Consider the following 9,520-nt stretch of genomic DNA (forward strand, 5'->3'; position numbering starts at 1 on the left):
TTCTGACTACCCTGGCTCAGTGCAAGTGATTTTTTTTTATTGAAACCTGGACATTTGGGGTATTTATGACTCTGGGTCTCTTTAAACCTTCCGTCTTTGCTGACACCACCCCCTGGGGAAGGGGGGTGCAGCGTGGAGGTCAAGTCCAGAAACCCTCTCAGCCTCTGTCAATTCCTCAGGGCGGGGCTTCCTCATGGCTGCTGGAGGGATGTAGGAGCTGCCGCCGCCTCCTAGGCTCCCACGGATACCAGCTTGTCTGGAGGGTATGAGCACCTTCTCCCAGGTGGTCTCCAGAGATACTTTTTTTCTTTAAATCCTCACCTGAGGATATTTTTCCATTGATTTTTAGAGAGAGTGGAAGAGAGAGGGAAAGGCCGAGAGAAACCGATGTGAGAGAGACACATCGATTGGTTGCCTCCTGCACGCGCCCCGACCAGGGCCCGAGCCAGGGAGGGGCCTGCAACCCAACCGAGGTACGTGCCCTTGACCAGAACCGAACTCGGGACCCTTCGGTCCACAGGCCGATGCTCTATCCACTGAACCAAACCAGTAGGGCTCCATTGACACTTTTACCAAACTGCTGTGTGGTGATGTCCACTTGGCAACCCTGGTACCAGCGCAGAGAGGAGGGGAGGGTGCCTCCTCACCGCCAGGTAGGCACGGAAGCCTAGGCTCCCAGGGTGGTCGCCGCCAACACCGTGGAGGGTGATGGTGGGGGGTAAACAGCTTTATCACCTGTGAACACCCTGGTCCATACTCAGCCTTCTTCGACACCAGTGTGATTGGAGGGGGCACGTTGAGGTGCCTGGTTACAGCCTGGAAAGGGTGGAGATCTAGGCTCCCCACCCGGCCTTTGCTGGCCCGGGGTGGGGATGGGGACACAATTTTCCCCATAGTGTTTGGCTGGAGTGAGCTGTTGTCCAGATGTTTTCTGTTTTGCTACGCTGACCCTTTTCTGTGTGTATTTTTGGCCAGAGAGCGAGCTTTTGTTGGGCTTTTTGTGTGTGTGTCATTCATTTGGGTTTCTGATTTGGCAGCTTCTTAGCTCCAAGTCTGTGGCATGTGAGGCCAAAAGAAACCCAGGGAGGTCACTACCAGGTCCCTTGTTTCGCTGCCTTTCAGTCTCGTGTTTGCTTCTCATATGATGTCAGGGTTTTCATTGCCCTAAGTGGGAGGGAGAGGGAAATATGCTTCCCCGGTCTTCCCGGGAGCTGAAGTCTCCCTGCGGATTGTAGCGCACACTAGTTTATGTTTCAACATGGTCTTCAGAAGCTAGATTTTTCTATTCTCTGATTTTTTAGTTCACCATTATGCATATTTCCCTGTAGTTGTTTCGATACATCCAACGAATGCATTACATAAAATATGAACTAAAACTTAGTTACAGTGTAGTTAGGGGCTCCAAAGAGTCCTTTTCACCTTCAGATCCGCAGTGCTCTGAGGGGTTGAGGCAAATGAATTCTCCCCTGGACACATGGGACCCCCTCCGATATCACAAAGGCTGAAGTCTGCCCGATACTTATGTCCATCATTACTTCCCTCTGAATAATTCGTGATATTGGCTACATTTTCAGAGCATCCGCACATCGCGTCCTGCACCTCCAGTGTGGTGTATGCATTCTTTAGCATGAAATTTCCTTCCCCGCTTGGTGGACTGCGTGCGCCTCCATGTAAAGGTGGCCTCTCCCTTCTGAGCGCCCTGTCGGGTCCCTGCCGGTGTTCTATTGCTCACACTGTCCTCCTCACTTTGCTGTTTCATATTTTCCCTTCTAGACTACACGATCTTTAAAAAAAAAAATTTATCTAGGAGGGAGGAGAGGAGAGGGAGAGAGAAACATCGATGTGAGAGAGACACATCGATCGATTGCCTCCCATACTTGCCCCAACCAGGGTTCAAACTCGGAGCCAAAGGCCCCGTGTGCTCAGCCAGCTTTTCGCCGCCTTTCAGTCTTGTGTTTGCTTCTCATATGATGTCAGGGTTTTCATTGCCCTGAGCAGGAGGGAGAGGGAAATATGCTTCCCCGGTCTTCCTGGGAGCTGAAGTCTCCCTGCGGATTGTAGCGCACACTAGTTGATGTTCCGACATGGTCTTCAGAAGCTAGATTTTACTATTCTCTGATTTTTTAGTTCACCATTATGCATATTTCACTGTAGTTGTTTCAATGTATCCAACGAATGCATTACATAAAATATGAACTAAAACTTAGTTACAGTGTAGGTAGGGGCTCCAAAGAGTCCTTTTCACCTTCAGATCCGCAGTGCTCTGAGGGGTTGAGGCAAATGAATTCTCCCCTGGACACATGGGACCGCCTCCGATATCACAAAGGCTGAAGTCTGCCCGATACTTATGTCCATGATTACTTCCCTCTGAATAATTTGTTATATTGGCTACATTTTCAGAGTATCCACACATCGCGTCCTGCACCACCAGTGTGGTGTGTGCATTCTTTAGCATGAAATTTCCTTCCCCGCTTGGTGGACTGCGTGTGCCTCCATCTAAAGGTGGCCTCTCCCTTCTGAGCGCCCTGTCGGGTCCCTGCCGGTGTTCTATTGCTCACACTATCCTCCTCGCTTTGCTGTTTCATATTTTCCCTTCTAGACTACACAATCTTTAAAAAAAATTTTATTTAGGAGGGAGGAGAGGAGAGGAAGAGAGAGAGAAACATCGATGTGAGAGAGACACATCGATCGATTGCCTCCCATACTTGCCCCAACCAGGGTTTAAACTCACAACCTTCCTGTGCACAGGATAATGCTCCAACCACTGAGCCACCCAGCCAGGGCTAGACTACACATTCGTTAAAGGTAGAGACAACTGGGCCTTTTGTGGGAATTGATTAATTACCTTATTTGACCCCTCCCCTCATGTGTTGTGAGGTAGACAAGATTTATCATTTTCCCTTGGAAGGGGGTGTCCGTCTACCTATTTTCTGTTTATGTATATATTCGATTTGGGGGGAATGTGATCAAGTTCAATGAACAGGGCCTTTGGAGTCAGACAGGTATGGATTCTAATCCCAGCTTCCTCTCTTCCTGTGACCTCAAGTCTCCTGAGCTCTTGGAACCTCATCTTTCTCATCTGTAAAATGGAGACCATATCACCACCTGCCTCTCAGAATTGTCTCAGAGAGTTCAATGTTATTTATTCCTTTCTGCAGGCTCACTTTTAAGCCTTTGGACTAAATAATTTGCCACCACTTGGGAGTTTTCTAGAAGGCCTTTAAAAAACCCATTCGTTATTCATTACTTCGCTCTTACCTCCACCTGCCCCCAGACTCTCCAGAGAAAAGACACAGAGCTTTGGGGCCGAAAGCAGCCCCTGAGAGGTTCCTGGGCCCCGGCAGATAAGGCGGAGGCTTCTGCATGCTCCTTGGGGGAGAGATAACAATAGGCCCCGTGGACAATGTTGCTGTCAGCGCTGCTCATTGTGCAATGAATCTCCTTGTGGCTCTCAGTCGAAGAACAATATCTCTCCTTGGCTTTCTTTCTAAGTGTCCTCCTCCTTTTTCAGACACCCTTACCAGAGGATCCACGTTCTTTCCACAGTGAAAAAATGGGATCAAAGTGAAGGTCTGATTCCCATCCTGCCGTTGATCGGTTGCATGTCACGGAATAATAAATGGTTTACTTTTTATTTCATGATCAGAATACCAGTAAGATCAATTCTTTGGATCTAAGACAGTGACTGTGGGTATTTTAAGTTGTTTGACCTTGAGCATGGGCCTGCTGAAATACACTCAAGCTGTAACAATCTATGCATCCGGGCCACGGGGCACGCTCTCCGGAAAGGAGCTGTAATTCATATCCACAGGCAGATCGATACCGCTGTGTCCTCAGCTGTGGGTAGTTTTTACACAGCGATGGTATCCATAGCGCTCACACCTGAGGGGCACCCTGCTATTCCACCGGTTTCTGGGGCCACTCAAGGAAGCGAAAGCTGCATGCTTCACAAACGGCCAAGGATGCGTTCTGACGCAGACGAAGGGAGGGTGTTGGTGGCCTGTGGCTGCTGTAACAAACTGCTGAAAGCTTGGCGGCTTAAAACAACAGACATGCATCTTCTCACAGTTCTGGAGGCCAGAAGTCTGAAATCTATCAGGGCAGTGCTGGGGGAGACGGAGGGGAGCCTCTAGCGGAGGCCATTCCGGGCCTCTTCCCGCATTCCTGGGCCCGCATCCCTCCAGTCTTGCCTCCGTCTTCCTATCGCTTCTCCTCCGCGTGCCTGTGTGCTCTCCCTCCTCTGTCTCTCTCAGATCTCCCTGTCCCTCTCTCTTTTAAGGACACTCATGGCCCATTTGGATAATCTTCATCTCAAGATCCTTAACTTAATTACATCTGCAGAAACCCATTTTCCAAATAAGGTCACTTTCATGGGTTCCAGGTGAGTGTCTTTTTGGAGTCATTGTTTTAGCCTGCGACAGAGGACTAGCCATGACTCCAAGTTGGATGACTTCACAGGCATTTTCTCCTTAGCCCATGCCTTGCTGGTTTGGGGCACAGGAAGATTTTTGTAGACTGACTTACTAGATAGTTCCTGGGGAAATATAGACGTGATTATGCCACTATATAAGCACTGTGATCCTGGTTATTTCTTTAATTCCAATAGTGAAGTCTCACTGGTGTTCAATATGATTTCTAAGACTCAGATATGCAAAAAGGAAACCCTTCATTGTTTCCCCATAATTTCTATCTCAAGCTTCATTTATCTGATCAAAATTTAATCAAGCCACTTCTAAAAAACTCAATCCCTTCAATGATCTCTGAGACCTTTTTTTGGTTATAATTAGGTATTTCTTTATTATCCAGTTGTTTTTTTTAATCTCTGCCTTTTAATTGGGGGTGGTCAGACAGTTAACATGTTATGCAATTATTTTCCTTTCTATTGAATTTATTGGGGCAACTCTGTCCTTTTAGATTTAAAGCTCATTGCTGATTTCTACTACTCCCCTCCCTTCTCCACAGGGTTGCTTCTAAGTCCCCAGCTTAGAAGGGGCTTACAGTGCAGTAGTTATGAGCGAGCCTTTGAACCCACAGCATCTGCAATGAAAGTCAGAATCTCTGATTACCAGCTGCGCAGTCTGAAACTTCCTGGCCTGCAACGCAAAGGGTCACAGGTTAAAGTGACCAGGAAAATAAAAATCAAAACCAACAAATACCGCTTAACCCCATCACCTCTCATCCTGCCCAAATGGTGACTCATGCCATTTCTTCCCCTTATTCATGTTTCACTGTCTTAACAGATGAAGAGACTCAGCAGATTCTGAGCCCATTTAGTCTCGGTTTTATTTTGTGGGAGAAGTTGTCCAGCCATGCACACAATTCCTCTGAGAAACAGAGTCTCCCAGTTTCAGGAAATTCGAAAGCAGCCCACGGAGGACCCCGTGTGCCCAGCAGCTGCCGCCCGCAGTGCGCCAGAGCCACGCCTGCTTGCTTTGTCGTGGAGAGAGTTCAGATTGTGTTTGCGTGTGTGGGTCTCAGAAGCCCAGTGTCAGTGTCTGCAGTGTTACAGCCACTTTGCCAGAGGGCCTCGCCGGTGCGGGGGAGAGAGAGAAACCAGCCTGGCTCCTCCTGGGGCCCCATCAACCGGCTCTGCGGGCCCCACGAGGAAGCGGAGGCTGGAACTCTGGGCGTTTGGGCCCCTTTCAGAGTCTCTGGCTGTTTATAACCTGCCCTGTTGTGTGGAACTAACTTAGAAATCAACATCCCAGCTTCTTTCAATTAACATTGTGCTTTGATAAGGTGAGCTTCGTTGAGGGGAGCCGAACATCCCTTTTGGTTGATCTCCAAATGGCTAAGGGCAAAAATTGAACATTCAGCTGGAATCGAGGCTGAAGCCAATGATCACCATCACAGAAAGAACTTATGGGATATGAGAATGAATCTGACATTTTCTTCCATTTTCTTGATTATTTATAATGTAATTTAGCTTTTGATAATCCATTGTTCAGATGCATCATGAGTTCTGCTAAACATAAGCACTGGTTTTCCAATCTAATACTGAAGATGTATAACTTGCCCATCCGTGTACAGTTGAGCTGATGGTTGCAAGATGTGTGTTGGTCGGAGGTATCTGCAGAGCAGTGTCCGTAGTTCTGGACTTCCTGGTGCTGTTTCTATCTTTCACTTTGATGACACCCGCAGAATCCTTAAGGAACGAGGAGCTAAAGGCCAGGGCACATTCATTTAGCGGCTGAATCAAATCCGTATGTAACACTACAGCATCTTCCCCCACACAGACTCTTGTCTTGGGAACAGAAAAGAGAAAGGTGCTTGCTGAGTATATCTCTTTCTCCTTGGGCTGTCCCCATGAGAAAAAATACCTAATTATTTTGCCTTCTCTCCTGAGTAAAGGCAATTTCAGGGAATCCTGGAACGGTTTCCAATTCTACCACTTCCGGTGACTTTTCGTTGCGTTGTGGTGGGACTTGACGTAGGCCATGCACAGTGGCTGCAGAGTTTAACAGTGTGAGGACACCTTGGTGTACTCTGACCTCGGTCTCATATACACGCTCTCCTGGGCATTTACAAACTTGTTTTGGCTACACATCATTCCAAAAAGAAACTTCATTTGACTGTACTTTTAAATTATACTTAGTACAGTTTGAAAGTTTGGTGTGTTGTTTTTCTGTTTGTTTGTTTGTTTTAACAGAAGAGGAGGCTTTGCATACTGCCTCGCGATGACACGTCTTCAGCTACCCTATCGGTGAAGCAAGACAACAGAAGCAATAAATCAAAACTCAGCGCGCAGGGTCTGCAAAGTCCCACCTAGTAGCCGGCAACGCTCCCGCTCCCGCCGGACCCAGCCACGGGGCTTGGGAGCTGGGAGGGCCCCGGAAACCATGGGTCCGCGGAGGAGAGACGAGCAGAAATGTGCACAAACGAGCCAGCGGGTCGCCCGCAGCCACTCGTCTCCATAAATGCTGACCTGACGCGAACGGCTTCACTTTGGATGACACCCCAGAATCCTTAAGGAACTAGGAGCTAAAGGCCAGGGCACATTCATTTAGCGGCTGAATCAAATTCGTATGTAACACTACAGCATCTTCCCCAACACAGACTCTTCTTGTCTTGGGAACAGAAAAGAGAAAGGTGCTTGCTGAGTATATCTCTTTCTCCTTGGGCTGTTCCCATGAGAAAAAATACCTAATTATTTTTCCTTCTCTCCCGAGTAAAGGCAATTTCAGGGAATCCTGGAACGGTTTCCAATTCTACCACTTCCGGTGACTTTTCGTTGCGTTGTGGTGGGACTTGACGTAGGCCATGCACAGTGGCTGCAGAGTTTAACAGTGTGAGGACACCTTGGTGTACTCTGACCTCGGTCTCATATACACGCTCTCCTGGGCATTTACAAACTTGTTTTGGCTACACATCATTCCAAAAAGAAACTTCATTTGACTGTACTTTTAAATTATACTTAGTACAGTTTGAAAGTTTGGTGTGTTGTTTTTCTGTTTGTTTGTTTGTTTTTTTTACAAACTAAAGATACTCTTCACCCTGTGATTTAGCAATGGCACCCCTTGGTCTTTACCCAAAGGAGTTGAAAACTCATGTCTATACAAAGGCTGTTATAGCAGCTTTATGCATAATTGCCCAAATTTGGAAGCAACCAATATGCCCTTCAGGAGGTGAATGGATAAATAAACTGAGCTACATTCAGACAGTGGAATATTATTCAGGCTAAAAAGAAATGAGTTATCGGGCCATGAAAAGACATGGAAGAACCTTAAATACATATTCCTAAGTGAAAGAAGCCGATTGGAAAAGACTACATGCTCTGATTCCAACTACATGACATTTTGGAAAAGCCAAAACTATGGAGACAGTGAAAAGATCAGGGGTTGCTAAGAATTAGGGGGTAGGGATGACTAGGCAGAGCACAGAGGATTGCTAGGGTAGCGAGACTATTCTGTGTGATACTTTAATCATGGGTACATGACATTATACATTTTCCCACACCCATAGAATGTACAACACCAAGAATGCACCCTGATATAAATTAGGGACTGTGGGTGACTATGATGCATCAATGTAGATTCATCAACTGTAATTAGTGTACCACTCTGGTGGGGATGTCAATACTGGGAGAGGCTGTGAATGTGTGGGGACAGGGGGCATATGGGAAATCTCTGTGTCTTCCAGTCAATTTTGCTTTGAATCTAAAACTGCTCTAAAAAAATAAAATCTACCCGTAGCTGGTTTGGCTCAATGGATAGAGCATCGCCCACGGGCTGAAGGTCCCAGGTTTGATTCCCAATCGATGTGTCTCTCTCACATCCATGTTTTTCTCTCTCTGTCTTTCCCCCTTCCTTCCACGCTCTCTAGAAACCAGTGGAAAAATATCCTCGGGTGAGGATGAACAACAAAAGTCTATTTTAATTCAGTGACAATCCCAGTGGTTTTTTAGGGGTGAAGGTGCAGTACGTCCCCAGGCTTGCTGTGGTTGAGTTAATCAGAAAGCCCTTCAAACCTTGAGCCTAAAGTCTATAACCAAAACGTTCATCAAATGTCCAAGGTGCATTTTCAAAACCACACAAACTATGCCCAAATACCTCCATCTACAGGCAATAGCTCTGGGAACGCAAAGGGCTGAACAGACATACTAGCAAGGGTTGTGAAAAATAGTGTAAACAAAGCCACTTCAAACTGGAGTGGGAGCTACCATCCCAGAGGAGCTGCCCTGCATGCCTGCGTCCTCAAACCTTTGGAATGTGAAATCTGGGCAAAATAACCTTTGGACTGGGCCTAAAGCCACAACATATCCCAAACCACTCAAAGCTAACATAAGGCAGACATTCCGACTACGGGGCTAAAAATTACAGACATTCTTTAGCATTAGCACCGCCGCACATCGCTAATGAATAACTTAGCTCATGTGCACCTGTCGGAAGTCCTTCCTTCACGTATTAACACCAACAGGAATCCTTTCCTTCTATTTAGGTAAAAATTATTGCCCTTCCCCTTCTTATAAACACCCCTTGTCATCACCCCCTCCAGGGGACACTATTTGGGGTTCTGCCTGAATTACAACTCTTTTTGGATCTCAAACAAAAGCCTGTTGCCTCTCACCTTAGTTTTTTATTTTTAGGGAAACATGGCCTATATCTGAATGGGCAACAGCATTCACATGCCCAGAGGCTGGGCTCCAGAGCACAAGATCACCTGTCTGTGTTGCAGTGGGCGTCCCTGCCAGGACTTCAGGATAAATGTCCGCACTGGTCCCTGCAGCCCCAAGACGGAGCCTATAGATGAATATTATTACATTTTTTATTATTGAAAGTTTAGAACTCAAATTCTAAAAGCGTGACACTCCAGTGCAGGAATCATAATACTGCACTGCCCACTCAGCAACTAGATTCTCCCTGTGTTTTCCACGCCGCACATTTGCAACACCAAATAGGTGCTTGCTTTTTTTTTATTGTCTAAAGTTTTACATATGTCTCCTTTTCCCCCAATTGACCCCCGCCCCCCCCAGCCACTCCCAGCCCCAAGGGCAAGCCCCCACCGCCCCAGTGTCTATGTC

The sequence above is a fragment of the Myotis brandtii genome, unplaced genomic scaffold (assembly GCF_000412655.1).
Source record: "Myotis brandtii unplaced genomic scaffold, ASM41265v1 scaffold1148, whole genome shotgun sequence".
In the NCBI taxonomy this organism is placed as follows: domain Eukaryota; kingdom Metazoa; phylum Chordata; class Mammalia; order Chiroptera; family Vespertilionidae; genus Myotis; species Myotis brandtii.